At 42.7% G+C, this 25,862-nt stretch overlaps 1 protein-coding gene across 1 annotated transcript in view; it reads left to right on the forward strand.

Moving 5' to 3' along the window:
* Positions 1-25,862, forward strand: part of COLEC12 (collectin subfamily member 12) — a 91,677-nt gene that overhangs the window by 11,543 nt on the left and 54,272 nt on the right. The gene's annotated exons all lie outside the window — the stretch shown is intronic.

The following is a 25,862-nucleotide window of genomic DNA, read 5'->3' on the forward strand; positions in this document are numbered from 1 at the left end:
TTGCTTAGGGTAAATCAAACACTTGCTATGAAAAACTTTCCTGTTGGCAGCATTGAAACATACAGGTACAGTCCCATTATCCACATCCAATGTCCTCCCAGAGGAAGGTGTGATGTTTAGACTCGGTTTATTTTCTTGGCCAGCATAAGGCTTCTGAAACAGTTCTTTCATTCGGGAATTGAAGCCCACACCTGAAGAGAAATGAATGTGCTGGCTGTGAAAAGGGGCCATGCCTCTTACATGTTCTCTGCCCAGCTGGGCATTGCTTCAGTCCCCAGACTGATGTGCAGCAGAGTTTGTAGGTTTGTTGGTGTTCCCCAGAGTGGTTTCATGGCATCTCCTGTAGACATGGCTCAGTTGTACTGATACCTGAGCCACGACACAGGCTGTGCACTCCTCTCAAAGGAAAGGTATATGGTATGAATGCATTCTGATGTCATAAATTATTAAAATGAGGTCGCTCACTTTCTTTCCTTTTTCCACTTTCCTCTTTTTTTTTATGTTTGTTCACCCAAAATGGCCTTCTCCTGTGAGGAGGGTAGTACCACGCATCTGTGCACAGGGGTGAGCAGCCTTCAGGGCCCCTGTTTTCAAGGCTCTTGTGATCTCTTTCTGTTGGGAAAACAGTCTCTGCGGTCAACAGTTTCACCCAGGGCAGGAGAATGCCTGTCCCTGTGGCAAGGGGAAGGTGACATGGTGGCCTCTGAGCTCCCACAGTGCCAGCTCTGTCTTGGCACAGCCAAAGGGGCTCATCATCAAAGCTGCTGGTGCCTTTTCACCTATAAGGCATCAGAAAAGTTCACCTCATTTTTTTCTGTCCTGGGAAAGTAGCTGCAGCAAGAGTCACTTTCAGTGACCCCAGTTGGCAAATGGATAAAAAAGGCAGGCTGAAAATAAAAATGAAAAGTAAGTAAAAAATTCCTTCCATCCCAAAAGGAGCAGGGGGAGGCAGCGTAGGGAGATGTGGAGTTTGGGAGGTGGGGATCACATTCGCATGACCTTTTCTACCCCCTGAACCACTCCATTGCTCCCTGCTGCTGAGCTTTATTTTGGATAGACCAGCCAACCACAGAGCCAGCATCTGTGGCTTGGAAAGTCCTCCATAAGGCTGCACATAGGGTTTTTTCCTTTCTTGTTTGTTGTTTTCCTTTTGTTTGTTTCCATTTGTTGTTCTTGTTGTTCTGCATTAAGCCCTGGAATAGCAAAAAAGCAAAACAAATCTTGAGAAATAGGAAGAAATGCTAATTGTTCATTTCTGTCACCTCCAAATGAGTAAAAAATATTGCTATTCATTAACAGCTATAAATATAGGTTCCTTTGGTGATATCCTCTACCTGGCTACCCCTGATCAGCACTTTTGCAGTGAACAAGATTTTAGGGAGGAGTGGGCACTTAATTATCCTTACTGTCCCAACAATAAGTGCACTGTTGTGACGGGATGGGATTTTTGCCTACTAACTTGCTGACATTTCTTTCTTTCTCCTGGGTATTGTGATGCTACCAAGGTGAGTCATTTCTCCCCTTAGAAATACAGACCATTTCCAGAAATGCTTGTGCTGTGGTGCTTGGTGGGGCAGCATGGAGGGAGGAGAGGACTTACAGCCTGGAAGTGGTAGGAGGAGATTTCACCACAAGAGGAGGAGTCAGGGTAGTTCCACCCTTAGGGACCAACCCTAAGTGCCTTATGCCTCGGGAAAACAACATTGCTGTAGTCAGGAAGGTATCCCAAATATCGACAGTATGGAAGAGCTTTGACTAAAGGGGAGATGGGATAATGAAGCCATAGCATTGACACTGGTGAGAGCTGTGTAATTCAGTAGGGTCCCAACCCAAGGAGCTGCCTTTGTCCATACTATTTTGGAGCCCAGACTTCCTCCTATACCCTCCTCATCTTTCCCAGCATCAGGAGACAGCTCAGGGAGGAGCTAGGCTGGCCTGGTTTCCACATTCCCCTGAACCAGCATCCATGCTGTTTGAATATAGGTGCTCATGCTTTTGTGTGCCTTAAAGGGTTTATTTCCCCTTCTTCAGAAAACCTGACTCAGTGAGTTCCCACCTCTACAGTCTCTGCTGCGTTTCCAAGCAGCCTCTGAGCAGCCTCTGGAGAGAGTGGGAGCCTCATACCTTCAGCAGTGCTGGATGCTTCCTCTCCTGGCACTGGGCTCCTCCAGACAGAAATGGGACCTGCACGACTTTTAAAGACTCCAGACTCGGTGGACAGCTGGGTCAGCATTTCAAGTGAAGCACCAGAGGTTGCTCTTGGGGCCAAAATGCAGCTGAGCTCCTGCCTGACCAGTAGGAGATGTTACTCCTGCTGTCTTGGTGTTCCCTCTTGGCCCTGTGTCCTTTCTGGTAAAAGAAGGCAATAAGGGGGAATCTCGAGGCAAGAACCGAGTTTTATTACACAAACCTTGATAAAAGGTAATTTTGAAAGAAGTGCTGTCTGTCTGCTGGCTGGCACTGTAGAAATGCCAGCCCTGTTGCTGTTACAGCCTGTTGGTGTGGGCAGGGATAAAAACAGCAGTGGGGTTTTTGTTTCAGGAGTCATAGTGCAAGAGCAGTTGTGTTAATATATTATGATTGGAGAACTCCCTGTATGCTCCATGGACATGAGGCATGGTAGGTGGACCATGAGTCAAGTACCTTTGACTCCATCATTTGGAATTGGGAGGTCTTGTTTGGAGCAAAATGTGCTCTGAGGGGCAGAAGGCTAAAGTATAACTGTTTTAAAAAACGTGGCTAGCAGTCAGTCACTGCTGGCAGCTGGGAACATGTGTTGGTCAGCATTTGGCAGGCAAAGCCTTGACCAAGCTCCTTTCCTAGAGTTCAGCTGAGGAGTTTATTATTAGCTGCCTTGTTCCCAGAGCCTGTAGTTTGGTTCAAGGAAGGAAGAGATCAGCAGAAGGAGGGAAGGAGGGAGGCATTCTCCAGCAATTCTCATTTTGGGGAAGAAGTTTTTGAAAAGAGGATGGAATACGCACTGTCTTGCACCACTTCCCCTTTTTCTGAATCATTCTGTCCTTCCTTCTCAAATAAGTTAATTTGTGAGAATTTGTCAAGCTACTGTATTTTTAGTCAATAGAACATTAGCTGGTCATAGTAAGCCAAACATACTAAGCATAACACACTAACATATTAAAGAGTAATGAATACAGATGCAGACAACTCCTAGGAAAATACACATCAGATTTTTTTCTCCTTTGAGGTTGGGATAGATTTGCTGCAGGGGGTCAGTAAGAAAAACAGTCTTTCCAGCTCACTGATGCTGTTTACTTCTTTTCAATGAATGCTACAGATGTGCAGGGATGGTGCCAGAAGTCGCTCAGCTGCAATGCCTCCAGATTGCTGCACTGAAAAAGGGAGGAAGTGTGTTTCTTATTCCAGTTACTTCATCTTCAATCCCATTTCTCAGGCTGTCTTAAAGTTATCTGCTCCAGATGGAAGCTAAGCCTCTCCACTGGCTTTCCTCTACCAGATTGCCACCAATATTAACTGGTCAATCAGTGTCACTGGTTTGTACCACCTCATGCAACTCACTTTGGGAAACAATGAATAAGGAAAGGGCAAAACTTCCTTTCCAAAATGATACACTTTGGGGATGCTAAATCTCAAGCATGAGAGCTAAGACTAGTTTTGAAATGTAGACAGAAGGATGAGACCTCTTTCTGGCAGGGTTTGACTCTTTCCTCTGAGATTTGGGCTTTGGACATCTCCCTAGGCAAGGGAATTGAAGGGATCAAATGGACTCCAAGGTAGAAGATCTGATCTTCCTAACTCATGGCATTCTGAGGTAATAGATGTAGAATTCGTTGTGCTTTTGTTTTTTTTTTTTTTTTCCTTTATGGTAATGTTTAAGAACTTAATATCTCTGCTTTAATAAATAGAATATTTGAAGTAGAAATTTCCTGTCAAATTACTGATTGCATAATACGAAGCTACGGTACAATATGGGATTGCTGGAAGCAGAGAAGATGGTCTTTGACCTGTTGCAAAGCACACTGTAGTATTTTAGAAAACAGGCTTCAAATAAATGAGCTGAAAGCCCTGCTGAAGAGAAGCTTCCCATGGAATCAGAAGATAGGACCAGTACACTATAGATAAGTGGAAGACTAAATAGCTTGTGCAAGATAATTACCCTTTGCCCTTGACAAACACAGCCAGAATTACAGACTGTGAGCCTGTTCTCCACAGAAACACCCATCTTGGCCACCTCCATGCTCTAGATGGTGAGTCAGGGTACTCCTCACCATCCCCTCTCCTCTTCCCTGCTGAGCTGTCAGGAGGGGACAGGCTCTCATGTCCCCAGGGAGGTCCAGTGCACACCAAGGCACTGATCCTCCAACCTTCCCCACACCCCCCTAGGTCAAGAGCTGCCAGGGAAGGAGAGATAAAAATTACCATGGGGCTCTCTCAAGGAAGGCAGGTACTTCTTTAGAGCGTATAAGATATGACTGGGTTAGGATACCTCTTCCATGCAGTTACAACCATGTAGCTCCTAAGCATGATTCCAGGTGTAAGAATAAAGTCTAGGAATTTGTGGACCAGGAATGGATGAATCATCCTGCCATGCAGTAATGAAATCTGCCATACTAAAAAAAAAGGTGAGGGGGAAAATATGTTTAAAAACATATTTGTAAAATAGGGGTTTTTTTCCCCTTGATGAGTGGCCTGGGAACAGCTGAACAAGATCCATTTAACTGTTTTCTTGCTGTGCACTTTTTATAGAATTTTGTATGGTAAGAAGTTATATATTCTTTCTTCACCTTTGATAACATATAACTATGGAGTTTTAGGAGTGTACAACTGACAAAAGCATTGCGAATGGGTTACAGCAAAACTGAAAACTTTGAGATACAAAGCTTTTTCTGAAAAGGATTTTAAAACATACAGAGGAATTTGTGCCTATAAATAACTGCTCAAACATGATCAAAATTCATGGCTCAGAATTTTGTGATAGTTCAAGAACAGCATTTATTCATTAACACTGCACAGATGGAATAATTTTAGTCCTTGTCTCTGAATAAATCCAGGCCATTGTTCATATCTCTAATAACAAGCACCAAAACAATGTCTGGCATCAGCCTGGTGGTTTGCTATATGCACACAAACCTTAAGCCCCTATGAAAAAAAAAAGTAAATTCTAAGCTTTAGGAATTTGTCGACTTTTCTTTATGGTTTGTAAACGACCAGTGAGGGATTTCAGGTGCCACAATCACATACCTCCCTGGGCATTCTTTCACTTGTGTGCCTGCAGTGTGTAATCATATGGCTTAATAAAAAGTCACAGGGTCACTCACACTCACAAAGGCAGAGGAAAGTCAGGCACTGTTGCTTCCAGTTCACTGATCTGGCCATATTTGACAGATGAGGATTTTGCCTGCGTGTGTCCTGGGGTATGAAATCCCCACTGAATGGTGGTGCCCGTGTGGCTGTTCATTTCAGGCCAAGAAATTTCATTTGAAATGACCCTTTTAATTGCCATGGCCAGTAAGGTGGAAGGGGGTCAAGCCTGCCCTCTCCTAGGGTGAGCCCTGAGCAGATGAGAGAATCCAGCACCCTCAGGGGTCCTGGTTTGTGCTGGAGCTTCAATCCCAGCATCAGGGGCTGCATGGAGAGGGATCACCTATATACAGTTTCTTTGCCTTTCTTTTCTTTTCCAGTAGATACTCCCAGTACTGCTCCCTGGAACAGTTGTCAGGGAATTGAAGTCTCAATAAATAAATAAAGAATGCTGACATGTATTTCCACTGCAGAGGAATGTGCTCAGGAACTGTCAAGGTGCCCCTGTGCCACCAGTGTGTGTCCCTCCTCTGTCAGTACCTTCTGCCTTTTGCAGTGTCGTGGCACATGTGATGGATGGGATATCCAAACAACAAATCTGAAACCACCTGTCTTCATAAAGATAGAGAATAGTTGGTGGACCCTGAGAAATCCATCAGTGTCCGGCAGTAATAGCAAGATCCAAAAAGTTATCGGGTCTATGTGCCCTGTGCTAACTTAGTCAGGGGCTGAAAGAGCCGAGATGTTCAGGTCTGTGGGTTTGGGGCTGCCCCATCCAACCTGTCCTGCTGTGCCTAGCTAAAGGCACTTCTCTTCTAATCCAAGCCCATAAAGAGGCCTCTTAGCAGTGCTGTGGGGACTAAAGTCATTCCAGCTGTGTGTTGTTATGTAGGCAATCTATTTTCTCTTAGTTACGGGTTTTTCCTATTTAGTACAATTAAAATTCTTGACATGCTTCTTCATATATTGCATTCGCATGCTTGCAGCAATACCTGTTTGATCAATCTCTGTCTTTTAAAGGGGTAAATTGAAAGGCAGTGTGGTCACCATCATGTGTGAATTTTGCTCTGTCTTTTTCATTAGAGCTGTAAAATAGGTGTGTGGGCTGAACAGCACGTTGTATTTACGGGAGGAATGAAAAACATTGGCTACACTGTAAGCGACACCTGGGGATTTTGTTTTTATTTCCCTGTAAACTAGCTGGACAAATAATGATGTTTGGTAACATCAGCTTGCTGCCAGAACACCTAGGCTGCATTTTGGGCTGTTCAACTTTGTAGCAAAATTACCTGTGAAATTACTGTCTTGGAAGGAAACTCTGCGCTGTGTTTTCAGTGCTTGGTACCATTATGTTTCCATGCAGAGGAGTATCACAGGAAAACTGGCAGAAATGAAAACTTCAGATATGAAGCCATCACGAGATGGAAGGAGACAATAATGGAAAATACACATTAGTGGACTCTCCCAGTACTGCCGTGGGATTGTAGAATGCACCAGCACTACTCTTGAGCTCCTCTTAAGCTTTATTCCAAATACAAATCTGTATTTGTAGCCAGCTGCTACTACAGCCAGCTGAACTTTAGCTTTCAAGTGCTCACATGTCTGCAGTTGATCTTTGGCTTTTCTGTACCTTCTTCATAATGATTATATCTGAAAGGGACACTGGGCTTTCCATGAGAAAGGGAGTGCTGTATTCCCTTGAGGCTATTTTTTTGGGTCAACCTAACAACACACACAAATTAATCACATACCTGTCACGTGCTGCTTACTTTGATATCCTGGATTCTTTTTATTTCTTAGGAATTTCTTCAACTTGTACTGTAGCTCTGTGCGTGGTTGGTGCTGGGTTTTCCATGCTCCTGTGGGAGCCACAGCAGGGAAGGTGTGAAAATTAAACAGCTTCACCCAGACCCGAATGTGGGACCTGGACCTAGACCCAGACCTAAATATCTCTGCTGTCCTCTACCATCACACTCAGCATCCCCGAGCCTGGCCAGTGTCCTGGCAAGGTAACACTGAATGCAGCTATGTGACATTGCTGCACTTGACAAATTTCTTGATAATTTTCAGAGAGAAAATTTTCTGCCTGAAGATTGACTTCCATATAAAATCTGAATACAGGATTTAGGGTAGGAGTTATGTCATCTACTTTTAGGGATCTGTGGCAACTACCTCTTTGAAGATACCTGTCCTTAAACTAGCAATAGCAAGGAGAGGCCAATGATGCATGAAGGATTTCCATGCTGAGCAAGAGCATCACCATCCTGATAATTTTGAGTTACGACACAGATAATATTGTCAACTCCATACCTCTGTAATATGTCTTATATAAAGGCTGGGAAAAGCCTAAAGAAGCCTGTGAGAGAGAACAATATAAGGGATAGCACAAATGAAGAACAGGGTAAGTGTTGAAGGATGATTTTTCCTGTTGCAGACACTAACAAGGAAACAGTATGCTGCTTTGCTAAGTCAAAACCAATCCAAATTCCACAGTTCTGCACTACAGAATATTAGCCAAAATAAAGCTTGGATTAAAATTTTACCCAGTCTCAATTAGCCTTCTATGGGTAAATCTTAGGTGAAGCAGCCAAGAGCCAAAAAAATTTCCATTTCTCCTGTTGCAGCCTGGGTTAAGTGAGTGGGCTGAGACTCTGGAAAGCGGAGAGAGGTTGGGAGAGAGGCGTGAGTGGGAAGGAGTCTTGCTCGGTGCCCGGACAGGAGTTGTGCAGTGGGGGTGCGGAGAGGTTTGTGTCCTGCAGACACTCCAGCTCAGTCAGGAATGCATCTGGAAAATCCACCCACTCAGCCAGAGAGAGAGATTGATGCCTTAAATAAATAAGATGTGAATATGTTTTTGTGATTCAGCTTGTGACTCTTGATAGAAGCAGCTGAACTCTCTGTAATACGTGGAGTGTGAGACTCAGGGATCCACTTTGCTTCAGCCCAGCTGAGGCTTGTATGGAGATTTTGTATTTGAAGTTGTGTGCAGACATTCACACCTAGCATAGCAGGACTTTATGTTTTCTCTGGCAGCTGTTTCATAATGCCACAAAGGGGCAGAGCAGAATTGTTTTCCCTTAAGGATATCTGAGCATGAGGGTCTGCTTAACAGGGCTTCACTGCATATTTTTCAAAACCTGAAATTTTAAATATTTAGAATATGCTTATTGATTTGCATTACATAGCATATATCTGTGAGCTTGTTTTTCAAGGTCTTGGTCAGGGAAGATGGAGAATTCCACCAAATTTTGTATTTTTAATTAGTCCAGGAATGGACCTGGAAGATTTTACTAGGCTTGTTATGATCAATATACCCTACATTTGGTCATGTTCAATAGCAGAAAAAAACCTTCCCTTTTGTGTTTTGTTAGTGGGTGAAGTTTGATTTCAAACCATCTGTGTTTGTAGTGACAACCATTGCCTGAAAGATTCATTACATATATTTCTGCTTTGTCATATGATAGGGGACAGTCTGGTTACAAGAAATAATAATACATAGAGCCAAAATATATTTTTCTTCCTTCTTCATTTGTTTCTAGAAGTTATTTGCTTCAGGTGGAAATCTGATGTATAATTCCCCACAAAACTGGTGATTTAATTTTAAATCTAACCTGTGAGTCTTGAGTTGGGAGTGGGAGAGATCTTGTCTTTAATTAAGACTGCACAGTCTGAAGCCAGTTAATCCAGACACACACTGTCCAGGTTTCAGCACAGCAGCTGTGCACAGCTAAACTCATTTGTCCCCAGAAGTTACCACCTGTCCCTTCTTGCATGCGCAGATGTTTATATTTAAACCTGTGTGCTTTGTGTGAATACATCCAAGCTGGATTTGGCTCAGGCTTGTGTAGGGCTACCTAACAGCACAACTTCAGACACAGACCTGTAGGACTAGATTGCATGTAGGTTCCATGTGGAAATTTGTGCTCCAAACATTGTTTCCTGGGTCTGGAAAGCCAAAAATCTGAGAGGTGGCTCTTGTGCTCGCTGTATTCCAAGGCTCCATTCATGAGTATTCTGGCTGCCTCAAACAAAGTAACTTGTCTCCTTAAGAAAACAGGCTTCTTCTTGTTTAATGATACTACATGTTAACTTCTTTAGCAAATTTATAAAAATAACCATGTGCAGATTTCCAATTTTTATAATATTTCTTTACTCAAGGCGCCTTGCAGAAAGCAGCAGCATAGCTCAGTTTTAAGGGAAGGCAAATAAACCAACATTGTGTTCTTCTGCTCATTACACAGGAGCCATAAAAACTTTCCATAATATTGACAGTTTTAATACTAATGTGGGTTTAAATAGTTAATCAAGGGTAGCTAAAATTAGGAGAAAACTTGGGGGACTCAAAGTAATGAGTTTGGTATGTGTGAGGGTCTGAATCAGCTGAAATACTGCAGGAGGAGGAAGAAGACTAAACATGTCTTCATTGTCTTTCTCTTGCCTCATCAAAGAGATCTAAAGTAAAGGTCATTTTTCAGAGACCTGTCATTCAACCCTCGGAGACCATCTCTGCTGGTCTCAGATCAGAACCATCCTTTCTGCAAAGGTCCAAAGCAGCATGAGAAGCCACATCTGTGAAAGATCTCTGTGCTTTATGTGGTGTTCATCGCTCAAGTTCATCATGCTTCAGAAAACTGCAGGCTCTGTGGAGATGCTGGTTTGTGGTGCTGTGGTCTGCTTTGGCTTTTTAAGAGGTGATAGGAGCAAGGCATATGTGGCTCCTGCCCTTTCCATGTTTAGCTGAAACTCTGTCCATTATTCCCCCTGCCCATATCAGTTAGGTCTGGAGCCGTCCACCAGAAGGTAGAAAGCTCATTTCAGTACTGAGCCCATGGAGAGGATGCAGGAGGGAAGTTTGGTAGCTGCAGGAAATGCCTGCCCTTGTCAGAGGGTGATTGGCACTCCATAAACCCCATAAACTTCACAGCTGCCTCTTGCTCCAGCAGGCCTTGACTCTGGGCCAGGAGCAGATGAGGCTCAGCGTGACTTTGAGCCCCTTTGCCCCTTTGTGACCACCGTGCGTGCTGACCCACAGGACAGGAGGGTGCTGGCAGGGGCCCACCTCTGCAGCAATAGCCACATCTGCTCCTCTGCTGCGGCTCTGACTCCTGAGAAACTCGTGCTCTTGGCAAGCTGCTGTGTGAAATACAACGTGGTGAAGCTGTTTTTATTCTCAGTTGTCTTGCAAAAGGTTACTGTGAGTAGTTCTGTGCTTTAATAAAAAGAAATAGAGCTGTGTTCTTCACAACAAGCCCTTTTTATTACAGCTGGTTTGAATAGCAATTGGCCTCTAATCATGTCTCAAATGGAAAGAAGACCCCTTATGAAAGCCTTTCATTTACTACAAAGAATGAACTTTCCCATGCATGAAACCAGATTACCAAAACAAACCCACCAAATAAGTGAAAGAGCTACCAAGAATTTGTATATGTGGGTATTCAAGGTGACTTAGAAGACATTAAGTGGAAGTGTCTTTGTAAAAGGAAGCAGAACAGCTGACTGTGAAATTAAAAAGCATTTTACGTCAAAGGGATACTTAGATCACTGTAGCCTTCTTCATTTTGAGCTTGGCAATTGTGCTGATGTGGCACTATAATAATTTACTTTATTTTTCTCCCTTCTGGGAGGTTTCTAAAACAATATTTTTAAAAGAAAAATAAATAATGTCTAATGTCTTTTCAGTTGTTCTTCTGGGAAGTCTTGTGGTGAGTTAAAAGAAAATACTTGGTGAAGCTGTGAATGGGAGACATTTCCAGGGTGGGAGTGTTTTGAGGTTTGTTTGGGTTTTTGTATTACACTACCCCTATGTGGTTATTTTTTTAATAGTTTTCATAAGCTTTTAATACAGGGGCAACTAAATTGAGAAACTTCCTTATTCCACCAGTTTTGGGAGCTTTGCAGGACGATGTGTTATGGGACTATTACCCTCTTTGAAGTCCTGATGGAGGGAAGCCATGATACCACCCTAGTCCTGCAACCTTCTCTCAGGCAAATTCCCAGCAAGGAATTTTTTGGTGGTCACTTATTTCTCCTTTTGCTATCAGATCTGTATATGAAAAGGTTTCATAGCCTCCAGGTGGCCATGTTTCACCTTTCAAAATTGCTGTTTCTAGAACATCAGAGTTCCAAGAGGGAATTGAAGGTAGTGCTGTGGTCATTATGATCTCATGAGAAATTTCTTCTTTTCCCCCAAACACTTTCAGTTTGGAGATTGCAAAGCTTGATTTCCTGTTCTTCTGCTCTGAGCAACACTTCCCCACTTCACATTCACAGGTAGGACTTGTTCCTAAGCATCCTGCCTCAAAGTGAAAAAAACACCACCTGAAATCAGATCAGTACTTGAGAGAATCAGAAATGTGTTTGTATAATTTCCTTTGAGCTTCTTAAAACAAAATACAATCCTGCATAGTTGACTGGTTTTATGAAAGACATCCCCTTTCCAATGGACACATTACATCAACTCAGCCACCAAAACTATGCAGTTGTTGGCACAGCTATTTTGGCACTGGAATTACTAAAGCTGCATGAAGTCAGATGGGGTTTTCCTCCTGTCCTGTGCTGGAAGTGCTCTCTGAGAACAAGAGCAGGAGAGCCAGGCTCAAGATGACAGAGGTGCTCTGTGGCTGTGGGGAGGCAAAGCCACACAGAGCTGGCAGGGCTCAGCAGGGAGGGGGTCATCCCAAAACTCTGCCAAGGGACTCTGTTGTTGCAGTCTGGTTACTCTGATATGACCACTGCTCAGCAGGGTTCATATTTCTGTGCCATTCACCAGAGCAGAGATGCCACACAGGCAGGTTTCAGGACAGGGTTAAAACAATCTGCAGTCTGGAAATCAGCAGGGTCCCCAGAGAGGGAGTTAAACCCAGGGAGTCCTGATCTGTTTCCTGCCTTTGTTATGATTTCTGCCATGTAACCCAATCTCGCCCACCAAGCAGCCTGAGTGAGCCCGGCCAGCTGAGTCAGCAGGGCATGGGCTGCTGCTGCTCCCCTCACGTCAGCACAGCCAGCCTCCAAAATCCCTGGCAGGTTTTCAGGTTAATCCTGCCCCAAAATCAATGGGTGCTCACCACCTTCACCCCCAAGCATCAAACAGACCACAGAGGAGGCAGGCAGGGTGTAGGCAGTGGTCCCCAGTCAGCTGCCATTGTGTGCCTGTCCAGAAGGGATATCCAGGGCTATGAACCCAACCCACTGCTCTTATATGGGTCCCAACACAGCCCTTTAGGAAAATCCCACAGAAAAGGGTATGGCATTTAAGACTCTTGGGTGGGCACTCTTCTTTGATGTCGACCTCCAAAATGTTTAAAAGACTTTATGTTCTTAAAGAAAATAGAGCATTATCTGCACATTTTTAGCCCAGCACAGTGTGTGTAATCTTGCAAATGCAAGCAGGTGAAATGGGATGTAGTGTAGCGAGGGCAGGGAAGGAGATGGTGCCATGGCCTGGCACTGCTCACAAATCCAGGGAGTTTCACCTCCCACTCCCAGAGAGAGCCAGGCCCTGCGTGGGCAACACTGCCTGCCTGTGAGCAGGGCTGCCCTCACCCTGAACCCTTTCACTGTTTGCTGTCAAGTCAAACCAGCACCCAGGACTCCTTGCCTTCTCCAGGACTGCCAGCCCAGTGAGGAGGAGCACTGGGAGGAAAGTGCTGGTGCTGCCAGGATAAAGGCTGATCAATTCTTTGGGGACAGGGGTGGGGCAGTGCTGGAAAGCATGATCCCAGTCATGCTGTGGGTCCAGGTCTCCTGGCAGAAATGCTGTGTTGTGCCCAGGAGCCCTTGTGTGCAGATGAGGAACATAGAGTGATGCATGGCAAGAAAAAATCTTCTCACTTTGTTTTTTCCTCTTTCTTGCACGACTGGCATGAGCTGGAGCTGACATCTGATCCGCTTTTGATCTTTTTCTAGCACGGGCTGTATGTTTTTCGAAGCATTTCACTGCCAGAGCTGACCACTACTGAGAGAGAGAATAGGCAATCAGCAAACATCCCCATTTAAAACTGTGCTGGTTTTAAAGATTTGCAGATTACTTTGCTTGCTTTTCAGCCAACTCATAAGATGTTGCCAGCAGATTTCCAGTAAATTAGACATTTAAGTCAAAGTGGCTTATTAGAAATATTTGAGCAGTGGCATGGGGAAAGCTTAGGTTAAAGACAGAGCTGGGAGGAGGATGATCTGTAATTTGTCTGCAGCGTTACCTGGTGCAGATGAGATACTCACAGCAGACTGTCATTCTCATCAGATTATGGTTTGTTACAAGGATTTGGGATTATCTCTGCTGATTTCCCAGGCCTTAAAATTCTGATTATTCATTTTGTAGTACAGTAAGCAAAACATTGTGCATTTTTTCTGGGATTTCTTGCTTCAGGCTCTTTTTGAAATTCATGGAAGCTATCTGTAACATAATTTTCTCCTAATAATTTTATATGTCTTTTAGAAATCTGAGGAGAGTGGAGAATTTTGTGACTATCTCTCTGGAGTTACATTCTTAGGTCACAGACAATTCTGTTGCAAATAAGTACAGTTCCACTGATTAAAGCAGTGTTGTCCCTGAGAGTGTTGAAGTGTGAAATTATTTGGGTAGATTTGTGTCATCCCACTGTTAAAAGACAGAGAGTTAAACAATACTTGTGCAGGCAGCTGAAAGGCCTAAATAAGTATATTGCTTTAAATCACAATGAAATCCATAATTTATTTTCATTGTATTTAGTGAATTAGAGCCAGGATCTCAGTGAGCAAGACTAGTTTCCTCTGTAGTTGCTTGCACGATGCAGTTCCTTAACACTTGTCAGAGGAGCATAAGGAAGTTTGTTAACATCAAAGAATTATTGCATCTCACTGTGGAGTTTTTAAAGTTTTGCAGTAGTAAAGTTAGTCCTGCCATGAAGTTTTGCATCAGGTTGGTATGGGATTTATAAAAATAACATTTTGTTCAGTACTGGGTCTCCTCACTCACTGACAGTATTAAAAGACTCTTAGTTTCCTTCTACCAAACTTGTAAGTTGGTCTTTACTACAGGTTGATTAGAGATGGACATTCTAACATTCTCATTGCTGTATTCTTAATTTTTTAGTGAACCACAGAGATGTTGAATGGGGTTCTAGATGACTGGTTGATAAAACAGCTAACAGTTAAATTGATTTTATCATAATTTATGTTCTGAAGCCATATCCACCTCCTCCATATATAGAATATATATTATCCCAGTATCTATGTTTCTGGTATTTTCTTATCTTTTAAGGGGGAAAACCTTGTCAGAAGCAGACTGAAAACTCAGAGTCGTGCCACAACTGTCCTGCAGATTCATGCCAAAGGAGAAATAGCAAGGACCAGGAATAAGCAATATCTTACTTCCTCTGTTTTGTTCAAAAAAGCTTCAATGTTCCTTCAGCTCCCTTGAGGCAGTCCTCTGTCCTCATCTTGATTCTGGAAAAGTGTTTCTTGCTGGTTTTATGTATCTGGCCCACTGGGCCATACACATGTCCCTGCTCTGTAGATCAGCTGCCTGCCACATCCATGTCCTTCACCCTCCCATCCAAGCAGAAGCAGCCTTCTTGCTCTGAGAGGTGGGGTTTCATTCAGGAGATTACTTGGAACAATGCCTAAAACACAGAGACAAAAAAAAAAAAAAAAAAAAAAAAAAAGAAAAAAGAAAAAAGAAAAAGACAGTTGAGCAAAAGAGGAAGGCCAAGCGTTCCTTTTATCACGAAATTCAGTCATGGGTATCACCAGCCTCTGTGGAGGGTGAGCTCATACTCATTCTCTCAATGGCATTTCCACTCCAGGCAGAGGGAGTGACCAGGAGGAGACAGAGCACCTGCTTTGTATCCTCTCCTGGCTGCTGCAGCATCACTGTGGCCTGAACTAATCATTATGGACAGCAATGAAGAGTAATTGAGGTAGTCTTTCTAGCCCAGTGCTTTCCCTGTAACTTTTAATAAGGAGAAATTAGAAGGGGAAACAAATGCTGTTGTCCACTAAGCTCTCATGAGTGGTTTCTGATTGTCTCAGGATTCAACAACTCATTAGATGGAGAATTGGCAGTGCCTGGTTTGAGTAACACCAGTTTTCTGCATGTCTGTGTCATGACGTTGTTTACATTCTTGAAACATGTGGAATGTTAATTTTTCTGTTGGTTTCTTTCCTCTGGTATGGGGTTCTTGGGTTATTTTGAGCCTGAGCTTGTTTTCCTCTATTATGTAAGAAGAATACAGGAAGTGTGATGTGCCTTCCTCTAGTGAAACTGCAATTAAAGAAACTATGAAGACAGGACTGGCCAAATAGAATCTTTGTCACAATAAATCACTGGGTTTAGAAAATATAATAATAATACTATGATTTTGTTAGGGTTTTTTTGGTAATATTTCCTGTGCTTGGTGAGACGAGGACAAGTACCAAATAGATTGCAAAAGAGCAGCATGTTTGTAGTGGCAACAGCCCTGGCTGAAACAGTTGCCTCACCTGCAGCCTCTGGACTGGGCAGTCTTTGCTGGGATCATGTCTGACACACCAAACTTGTGAGCAGTGTCCTGTGCCTGCCAATGAAAAGAGAAAATGTCTAGGGAAATTTTATCTCCCTTATCCCCCATCCCAAAATGTGGATTGCTTTTTTTTCTTCACGTTTGTTTTGGTCCAAATTCACGACCCCAGAGCACAACCTGCAAATGGTTGGTGAGAATGGGGCAAAGAAGATTCGGTGTCAGCTGCTCATCCTGCTGCATACACAGCAGGATGCCCATTCATCCTCATGCCCACTGCTCTGTGGATGCCCTTGCCACACCGTACTTGTGGGAAGACACCTCCATGTTCGTGCATGCCTACCAATTTGGGTCCTCAATAGCCTCTATTCATAGCATGCTACTGAAAGGGTGAATCCTCCACCAAGTTTTTCTTATAAACACCACTCATTTTTTACAATCAGGCCATCCGAGCATAACTTGGGGTCAGCAAACTGTGGTAGAGAGTGCTGTAACAAATGGGAAAACTGTGCTTGTAAATGCATAAGCTTTTCAGAGGCAACTGCTGGTAAATTCTTTCCGTTCACCCCAGTTTCTCCAAGGAGATTTGCATTTTTTACCTTCTTGTCATCAGGGCTTCACAAATGAAGGCATGTAGGCTGATGTCTTCATCAGACACCCATCAGGCAACTCAGGTCTTGTTTTGGAGGGTCTCTATGCTCTCAGACTATCTGTAAACAAAATGCACATATTTATGACATGTTCTAGAGAGAGCAGACAGAATCAGACGTGGGTCTGTTCCTTAGTCTTTGGCAAGGTCCCCCTGGATGGCGTCCCTTCCCTATGATGAGGGACCACCAATGCAGGCATTCCATCATAGAATTCCACCAGATTATCAGGCATGATTTGCCCTTGGTGAAGGCATGCTGGTTGTCTCTAATCACCTCCCTCTCTTCCTTATATTTCAATGTAACTTCCAGGATGATCAGTTCTCACCAGGCATGGAGGGGAGGCTGACTGGTTGGTAATCACATCTAGCAGTGAATTAGGAGTTTATTGAAAGACTGGGCAGCAAATATATTTTTTCTGTCTGTTGTCACCATGATTCATGGCCCATCTATTTGTGATATGGAAGTTTCAAAACATGAAATGCTTCTTTCATTTAGATTTCACATGTGGGATTGCATACTGCAAATACAGCTGCATTGCATGAGGCTGAATTTGGTGTTAAATTCCAAGTATATAAGTTTGTTTTTATACGGAAATACCTCTGTTCAGAATTAGTGCAGTGCTGATGTATTGCTCTAATATTAGAACTTGTCAAAAACTTTTGACTCTTTTGTCCCAGAAAAAAGTGCTGGCATTTCATTTTTTTGTTTTCTTGCTCTGAATAAAGGCACCATATGATTCCCACCCACCTTCCCCTCCCAACATGGGACAGTTGCAGAAAGGATCATCTTGGAAAAGCTTATACAGCTTTATTTTGAGGTCTTCAGCTGAAGGGCAGCTTCAGAATTCCTGAGCAACTGAGCTATTCTACTTTATTCTTGTGTGATTTTAAATTTTGTTCTTTTGTTTTATGGGAAAAATAGATCAGATAAATTAGTTTTCACTAGGAGGCTGGACTCCCAAGCCAGAGATGCATCAGGTATCACAGTGGTTTATTTAGGAATACTGTCCAGTGTTTCCTTTTTGCTACCTCAAAATAAACACATTTCAATTGAGTAGTGCAATTTTTCACTTTTGCAGAATGTTTTGATGCTTGTTCATTATGCTTTATCCAGAATCTAAACACTACCCACAGTTTATTTTAGCTTTCATTAAAGAAAAATCTGAAAGTGTTTGTAAATATTAAATCTTTCAAATGGAACTGCCTTCTTCCAGAGACACATTAATCTAGTAAAAATTTCTGCTGTGTTTAATTTCCAAAAAAAAGTGTCACATTCTTCACTGTGGTTTCTTCAGCAGTGCCCTACTCAAAAATATATTGCAGACTACTCCTCCATTTATTATCTGCAGAAAATCTGAGAAGATCTGACTAAAATCAGTGACCAACTGTTCCCTTTCCAGCGTCTAAATGATGGGCTGCTGCTGTTACTCATGGTGCTTATTTCATAGCATCTGAAATTCATCAACAAAAACATTCATAGTAAGAATCGTGCAAGATCTTGTGGTCTCAGCAGGTGAGATGAGCAAAGAGTGGGTAACAACCTGCAGGCCAAGGGAAGGATGTGACAGCAGGAATTCACACATCTGCTCTGTTCTAGACTTGAGATCCAAAGAGTAAAAATAATAGATAGCAGTAGCATTTTAGGAGCGTCCGTGATTCCAGGAGAACCTTCCCCACTGGATGACTAAGTCCTCAAGTCTTTATGAGCAATAAATAAATTAGTTCATCTGTTTGCTGTCATGTAAAAGCATATTTTCATCTATATTGCCTTCCACAAAAATTATTGAGAACAGGCAAGGGTTTCTAGCCCTGTTTATAACCAGCTAGTAAACATGAGGCTGCACTCTTCTCCAATTCATAAATGCTGCTTTTTCCTTTTTTAAGTTATCTCATCTTAACATCTCTGGATCTTTTGGTACAGGGCAGGGAGAGTCTTTATATGTCAATCATCTTTATCTCATTTTAACTTCTTAATCTGGAACTACCACAGGAACATTTTACTAAGGGATTTCCAGTTGTTTGGGTTTTTTTTCACTTTGAGTATCAGAATGCAATGTGAGTTTAATGAACACAGTCTAAAAAATCACCAAGAGAATATGTAGCAGAGCTCAAATTACAATTTCTAGATGCATCCACATTATGCTTTAGAGAATAAAAACCTCTCTGAAACTTGCAGAATAGGGCACAGAGATGAAGGATGGGAGGGATGTAGCACTCCCATTCTTCTGCTCAGTTCAGCAGAGGTTTATCGCCGAGTGATGTGTTGTGGCTATAAAACTGCTCAGTGTCCCACACAGATCAGGGCTGTATTTGCCTGGAGTGTTCTGTGCTGAAAAAGGACTTGTTGGCAGACTCCTTGCTGCAGCAGCATCACGGAAGGTATTGCAGCTAATTCAACATGTCTCTGGCAGGAGTTGGGCAAGTTTGAGGCTTCTGTGGTACCACTGTGCTTCCACATCAGCATTTGTGAGAGTTAACTCAGTTCCTTATAAGCAAATATAAACAGACCAGTTCAGGTTGTACAAATTCCAGGGGTGGAACCAGTGCTCACAGCTGTGACAAAACAGGAGTGTCACGTGTCTGGAACAGAGGGAGACTGTTTCTTCCTGAAACACTCTAAAGGCAAGGAAGATGGAATCTGCTGAAAACGTATTTTTGATGAAAAACAACCTTGAAGTTATAGTGTTTTCTGATATTTAACTTATTCTGTTTGTCATCTGAAATGATGGCACAGACCCTCTTTTATTACTGTAGTACATTTACCAAGTCTCATATAATTAGACACTTTTCAGCAGAAATAAGCAAACTGAAGGAGCAAGAGATTTTTCCTGACAGAAATCCTTGATAAGCAATTAAATCTTTGTCTTGTCACTGTGGAGAAAGGCAGGCTGCCCACTCAGTCTGATGAAAGTTTTCCCTTGGATTATTCTGGCAACTGAATCCATCAGCTCTGCCTAGTTTGGGGTGTTTTTTGTCTGAGTTAGGTTGAATGTGATGTGGAGGGATATAAGACAGCCCACTGGAAAGATCATGCTCATGTATGATGCAGAATTTTTCATACTGTTATTCAGAAGGGTTTTTGAGAATTGCAGCCCACCCTGCTGGGTGTTTCCAGATGGAAGCTGACTGTGTTCACTTTCTCTCAGCATGAGGGCTCCACATTAGAAAATGGTCCAGGGATTGGCTGCAAACTGTCCATGAGCTGCATTGTTCTGGCTGAGGTGGTGTGCACCCCAGCTCCCAAAACATGTGATGTAAACAGGATGAGTGTTTTGCTTTTTCTGGTCAAGTGTGGAAAGAGTCTGGCTGGCCTGTTGTGCTCCTCTCCAAAATATTTTGGATGACTTAGAGGAGCTAGAGAATCACCAAGGATTCTCAAGGGGTTGAATCATAAGGCAGGATAGTGGAGTTTAGTGTGTGCTCACTGCTGAGCACTAATGAGGCGAAGCTGTCCTTGGCTGTGCATGCCGAGGGGTGACACTGAGTTATGTAGCCCATGGTCCAATTCTGTGTAAATTAAGCCCTTGTTGACACCTCATGGGTTTGGGTGGGCGGTATGCACCATTTCCTTTTCTATCCAGAGCGTTTTTGGGGTGGCCACAGCACTTCAGAGACTTACACCCAGTATACCTCAGGCATCCTGACTTATGGCCCACTGTCCTCTGCCCAGGACAGTGAGGTGACAGGGTGGGCAGCAGACTGCTGTCTGCCATGCCTGGGTTCAACAGCAGTGGCCTTGAAGCTGTGCTTTTGGGGCTGCCCCCACATTTGACCCTAGCTCTATCAAACTGGGGAATTTTCACTTGGTCCATCTCACCAATCTAAAAGGTATCACACTTTTTATGCCTATTGACAACTTCTGTCATGGCTAACCAAACTGTATAGGTGTTGATGGAAGAGAATTTGGTGTCCTGGATCTACCATCAACTATTACTTAAGAATAACAGTGAGCTGCAAACTTCATCCTGTCTTCCCCAGTTTTCATGAGGATAAATCCATGATGAGATTAAATCAGGATGCAGTAAATGGTGTAAAGGAAACAGTCTTTTGGAAAGAAGGATAGAGCAGCCTGGATGGGTATGTTAACCTGGGCACTGAGAGAAACTCTAGATTCTTGAAATTTTTTGCAGGGGCTACCCCAAAGTCCATGTAGCTTCAGTAATCCAGTGATCTGTTCCAGCTGTTATCATGAGCACCACAGCATGATAATCACCTCCGCATGCATTACTCATTCTGCATTTTGTGGTATGTCTCAGTACTTATTGGATCATTGACAGGGGGAACAAGCCATCCATTGAAGGAGACCTGGATGTAATTAAGCATTGTTCAACTGACTCCTATTAGTGTTAAATAACAAAAGATGTTCCACGTAATCTGAATTAGTAAACTACATGGAGGAGTACAGCAGAGTCACGAAGGCAAGGACTGATGCTCAGCAGAGACTGCTGCTCTGGGAGATATAGCCTTGGTGACATATTAGCCACAGTGCCTGTTAGCCATGTGTCATTAATTCTGGCTTAACATTCTCCAGATATGAGAGGGAAGTGCTGAGGCTATGCAGGCATTTACTAATGACAAATAAAACCTGGCCTGGCACGGAAGAACAGATTTTTGTAGTCTATAGTGAGCATATGCCCAATATAAGAGAAGACAGAAAATATTTCAGGGTGGTGCTTCTGCTTTGTCACAGGAATGGATGTGAAGTCCTGGGGAATCTGCTGACCCTGTGTAACAAAACAACACGAGCCAGACAGACCACTATTAGCAGACCCCAGTAGGATCTCCTTGGGCTACAGGTGGCTGATGCTGCGCTCACAAGTCTGCTTGTGTAACTGTGGTGCAGAGCAGATACACATGAGCACATGGTGAACAATACCATCAGCATCCAGGGGAGAGATGCTCCATTTCTGCAGCCTGAGTAATCCCTAAACCTACCAAGCAACAAGCCTATGTTCTGACTGACTTGCATTCAGTGCATGGCTTGCGCTCTGGCTCAGATTGCCAATAAATTCAGTCCACTGCGGTGCTCTAATAAGGGATCAGTTTTTAGGCTCTAGCTAGGTATGAGTCTTGCCAACGTAACCATGCTCAAGTACTTAATTTTAGACAGATTTCCTCTTAGCACCTGGAAACCTTTAAATGTGTAAGCTGAAATCCAGAGAGAGAAAATACCTCAGAAACTCAGCACTACATTTGGCACTTAATGTTCTTGATATCAGTGCAACACACTGGGTGAAATGTAGCAGTTTTATTCCACCATAATAATGATGAAAAGGATGCAGTTTTCAGGTTTCTTTCAGTCAATTGTGTGAGCTTTCCTTGTTGATATGGTTGTTAAAAGAAGCTTCCTGTTCTTTTTAGTAAATGTCGTGGCTTAACCCAGGTGGCAGCTAAACCCCACACAGCCACTCATTCACTTCCCCACTAGCAGGACCAGGTAGAGAATCAGAAAAGTAAAAGTGAGAAGACTTATGGGCGGAGATAAAGACAGTTTAATAGGGAAAGGAGAAGCTGTGCACAAGCAAAGCAAAACGAGGAATCATGCACCACCTGATACTAGCTCAGTAGGTTACAGCGTGGTGCTGATAACACCAGTGTTGCATGTTTGATCATTATCCAGGCCATTCCCTTGAGAGTTGGACTCAATGATCCTTGCAGGTGTCTTCCAATTCAGAATATTCTGTGAAATATCTGGGAGATAATTTAATTCCCCTGGTCCCTGGTCAGGCAAGTGTTCAACCATCTCCAGAAAAGCTTAGCACCATCACTTTTAACAGTGATGGGAAGACAAGCACCATCACTCTAAATGCCCCCATCTTCCCCAGCTCTGTATGCTGAGCATGATGCCATATGTTATGGAATATCCCAGTGATCAGTTGGGCTCAGCTCTCCTGAGCTGTGTTCTCTCCCAGCTCCTTGTGCACCCCCAGCCTGCTCACTGGTGGGGGGATGTGAGGAGCAGAAAAGGCCTCGACTCTGCATAAGAGCTGTTCAGCAATAATGAAATGTCCCTGTGTTATCAGCACTGTCTCCAGCACAAATCCACAGCATAGCCCCGTATCAGCTACTGGGAAGAAAATTAACTCTAGCCCGTTGCAAACCAGCACAATAAGCAAGAAACAGCTGTGGACTTTAGTTTGTACCTCATGTGTTCCAACACAGCAAAATGTTGTAGGAATTAAGACCAACAGACACTAGTATTGAATGTGATGATGATGGAAATAATACTGGTAGAATTAGGGAAATACATGGATTATTATTAATTTTGTTATTACTGTTTCATCAGAGGCCATTATCCTACAACTTTTCTTTCAAAATTGGATTTCAAAACTGATTAAGAAATTTTCTTTATCCAACCATATTTCAGAAAATTCTCACCAGAGGAAGATACTCAGTTACATCTTGTACATCCATTTGATTTACTAAAGACATCTGAGGCCAAAGAAAAATTTTGCTAGTCACTTCTCTTTTTATTAGAAAAAGAGAAATCACACTCTCTTCAGAACAATTATGTTGGTTTCTTGTGTATCATGTCATGGATAAGCTGCATACTCATCAATAAAGTGAGGAGAGGTGAAGAGTTTTAAAGAAAGTATTTTCCTTAACAACAGTAGGAATTCACTGGTCACTTCTCAGTCATCACTGATCTTTTCAACAAGGTAAAGATGTGTCATCATCCTTTTGGTACAGGAGGTGAGGCTGAAACCAAGGTAAGAAATTTGCTTGTGGTCATGCAGATCAGCATTTCTGAGGAACATGTAGAGAAATTAGCAATTAATTTGTGCTTTGATACAAGACAGGAGGAAAGTCCTAATGGTCTTCCAGCTCTAGTGCAAATGCCTGTGTTGTGCTGGAAAATTCACATGTTCTCCATTTGAAAAATGGAGATGGAGAAGGAGAAAACATGCTTCACAGATGGTGTGGTTCTTTGCCTCTGAGAAGAGCAGAGCACAGACATCAGGAGAAAGCGAGGGAGCTGGAGACAAAGCAGGGCTGGTGGGGGGCACCCAGGTAACTTTACCCAAATGCATTTCAGATCCATGATCCTAGCATGGAAATAAAATGCAAAATACATTGAACAAGTGATTTATTACCAAAGACGTAAGTGCCAAAAATTTTTTTGACACTTCTTAAAAGTTTAGTGTTACTGTGGGAGATTCCTAAATTGCACCAATGGTAGGAAGTGGCACTGTTAGGAAAATTTATAGACGTTTCTAGAGCACCTAAAATTATTGGATAAAAAGTAGCAAGGCCATGCAAACTCAGTTGCAAGCACAAATTATCGGTCATATAAATTCTCTTTCCACGTGTAGATGTAAGGAATGAGAGAAGTAACTATGTTGCCAGGTAGTGGTAGGGCTAAGAAACTTGACATAACTAAACGAATCATACAGCCTTTCCTGTAGAAGAATTCCACATTTAGAAAGAGCAGATGTTATTATCAGTGCCAGAGATGAGTTGCATCCAGCCAGAACCAGTAAGAATGCAAGCTCCAATATGTTTCAGGAAAGAAAGATGAGAATTGAATTTTAGGTCAAATTTGACTATGTGATCTTGGTTCTCAAGCGGTTTAATGTCTGGGAGAAATCTATAGTTTGTAAAAAGTTAACACCTTAAAATGGTAATTGTGGTCAGGAGGTTTCTTCCATTCAAAGCAAATGAGAATATTTTGGATCATGTAAATAAGAACCTAATTTATTTGTCACAATGTCAAGTTTTCCAATCTCCACTGGTAGCTCTGAAATGAAGGAAATTTTCTACTGGAGGAAGCAAATGTAGCTGACTCATCTTTTGCTTTTCTTTTTTTTTTTTTAAGGAAACTGCAGAACAACTAAATACAAATGCTACACCAACTACAGAAGTCTGTAAAGAAATCACCCGAGGGGTGTTTGCTGTTGTTTTCACAAAATCTATAATGCTATTTTTATATAAGAAGTTGAACTATAGGAAATAAACACAAACCTCCCAAGCCATGTATTTGAGAGATATCCAAATTGAAAGTCAGTCTGTTAGAAGGCAAATCTATGATGGAAACCCACAGATTTGTCCTGTATCTGTGTGGTATTTTACTTGGGGGTTGAGACAAGTAGTGGCTCACAAACAGCTCCTGTTTTGTTTCAAAGCCACATTGCGGTAGGCAAGTGTTTGTGCAAACTGAGTTAGGGGCAGCTTTCACCTGGTATGAGTACCTGCTGACAGGCAGAAAATTACATTTGCAAATGTTTTATCAACAATATTTTATGTAGAACCTTTTGCAATGAAAACAGTAATATGCTGTAATACTTGTTTACTGCAATGCTGAGTTTTTGATACATCATCCTCCCTCCTAACCATATCACGATTCATGGATTTGGAGAAGCTGAGTTCACACGGGTCAGGAAAGCTATTTTGAGCCATGCTCTTGGTGAGGCAGAAATGATGTCTGGTAACCCACCTCTCTCTCATTTTGCTAGTTTGTGCTGATCCCCAGTCCCTTCCCAGGACTGCTGAGACTGCCATATCCATAGGATGGGAGTAGTCTAACACATCAGATCAGTGAAACCACCCACCAACAAGATATATACACGATTGAAAAGCCATAGATTCAGGCTTTTCAATCTGGCCCTGGTTGCTGAGAGAATATAGAGTAAAATCTGTCTTTAGACTGGCAAGGATGAGATCCAAGCTCCTTGGCTTCTCTTTAACAAGGGTACTCTTGGTGTTCACAATTCTCCTTAGCCTTGGAGAAGTGAAGAGGACTTTGAATGAGTGTTCCATCTGACTAAATGCTTGCTCGCTGAGCTGGCTGAGCAATATTTCTTGCTTGTTAAGCTCAAGATACATCTTAGCACTTCATGAACTATTGAAAAAAAATCCCTTACTGATGCTCAGCCAAGGTGGCCATGGAAAAGCAGCATGGCTTGAAGGGCTGTCGTAATTCCTAAATTTGCTTTAAACACCCTGTGCTACTGTGGGAGAAGCAACTTTCGAAATAATGTGAGTCCCTCATGGTCATGTTACCTAGGGAGCCTGTGCTGCAAAATGTTCTGGAGGCTGCATTTCTGCTGGGGAGGACCCTGGGGTCTGCCAAGGCTTGGCACTGCTGTTGGCTGAGCGGGAATGTCGCTGCCTGTGATGCCAACGCAGAGCCCGAGGGCTCGTTCTCCTCTTTGAACTCAGGACCCCGGAGCAGAGTTCCTTGGTTACACAATAAAATAATAAAAATGCTAGTTTAAAATTTGAATTAGTAAATAACTATTTTTGGCTTTCTCAGAGACAGCATCTGTAAATAATCAGGCAGAAGCCTTTCCATAAAACAACACAGAAAAACCTCAAAGAGCATTTAGATTCTGCAACATTTAAACAAGATTTTTAACTCATGGGGAAGCCAACATCAACACAATGCTTCCTGCACATAAAAGCATGGAATTTCTTAGCAGTGTGGGGGCAATAAATGACTATCACATTTCCCTCCTTCT

The sequence above is a fragment of the Melospiza georgiana genome, chromosome 1 (genome assembly GCF_028018845.1).
Source record: "Melospiza georgiana isolate bMelGeo1 chromosome 1, bMelGeo1.pri, whole genome shotgun sequence".
In the NCBI taxonomy this organism is placed as follows: Eukaryota; Metazoa; Chordata; class Aves; order Passeriformes; family Passerellidae; genus Melospiza; species Melospiza georgiana.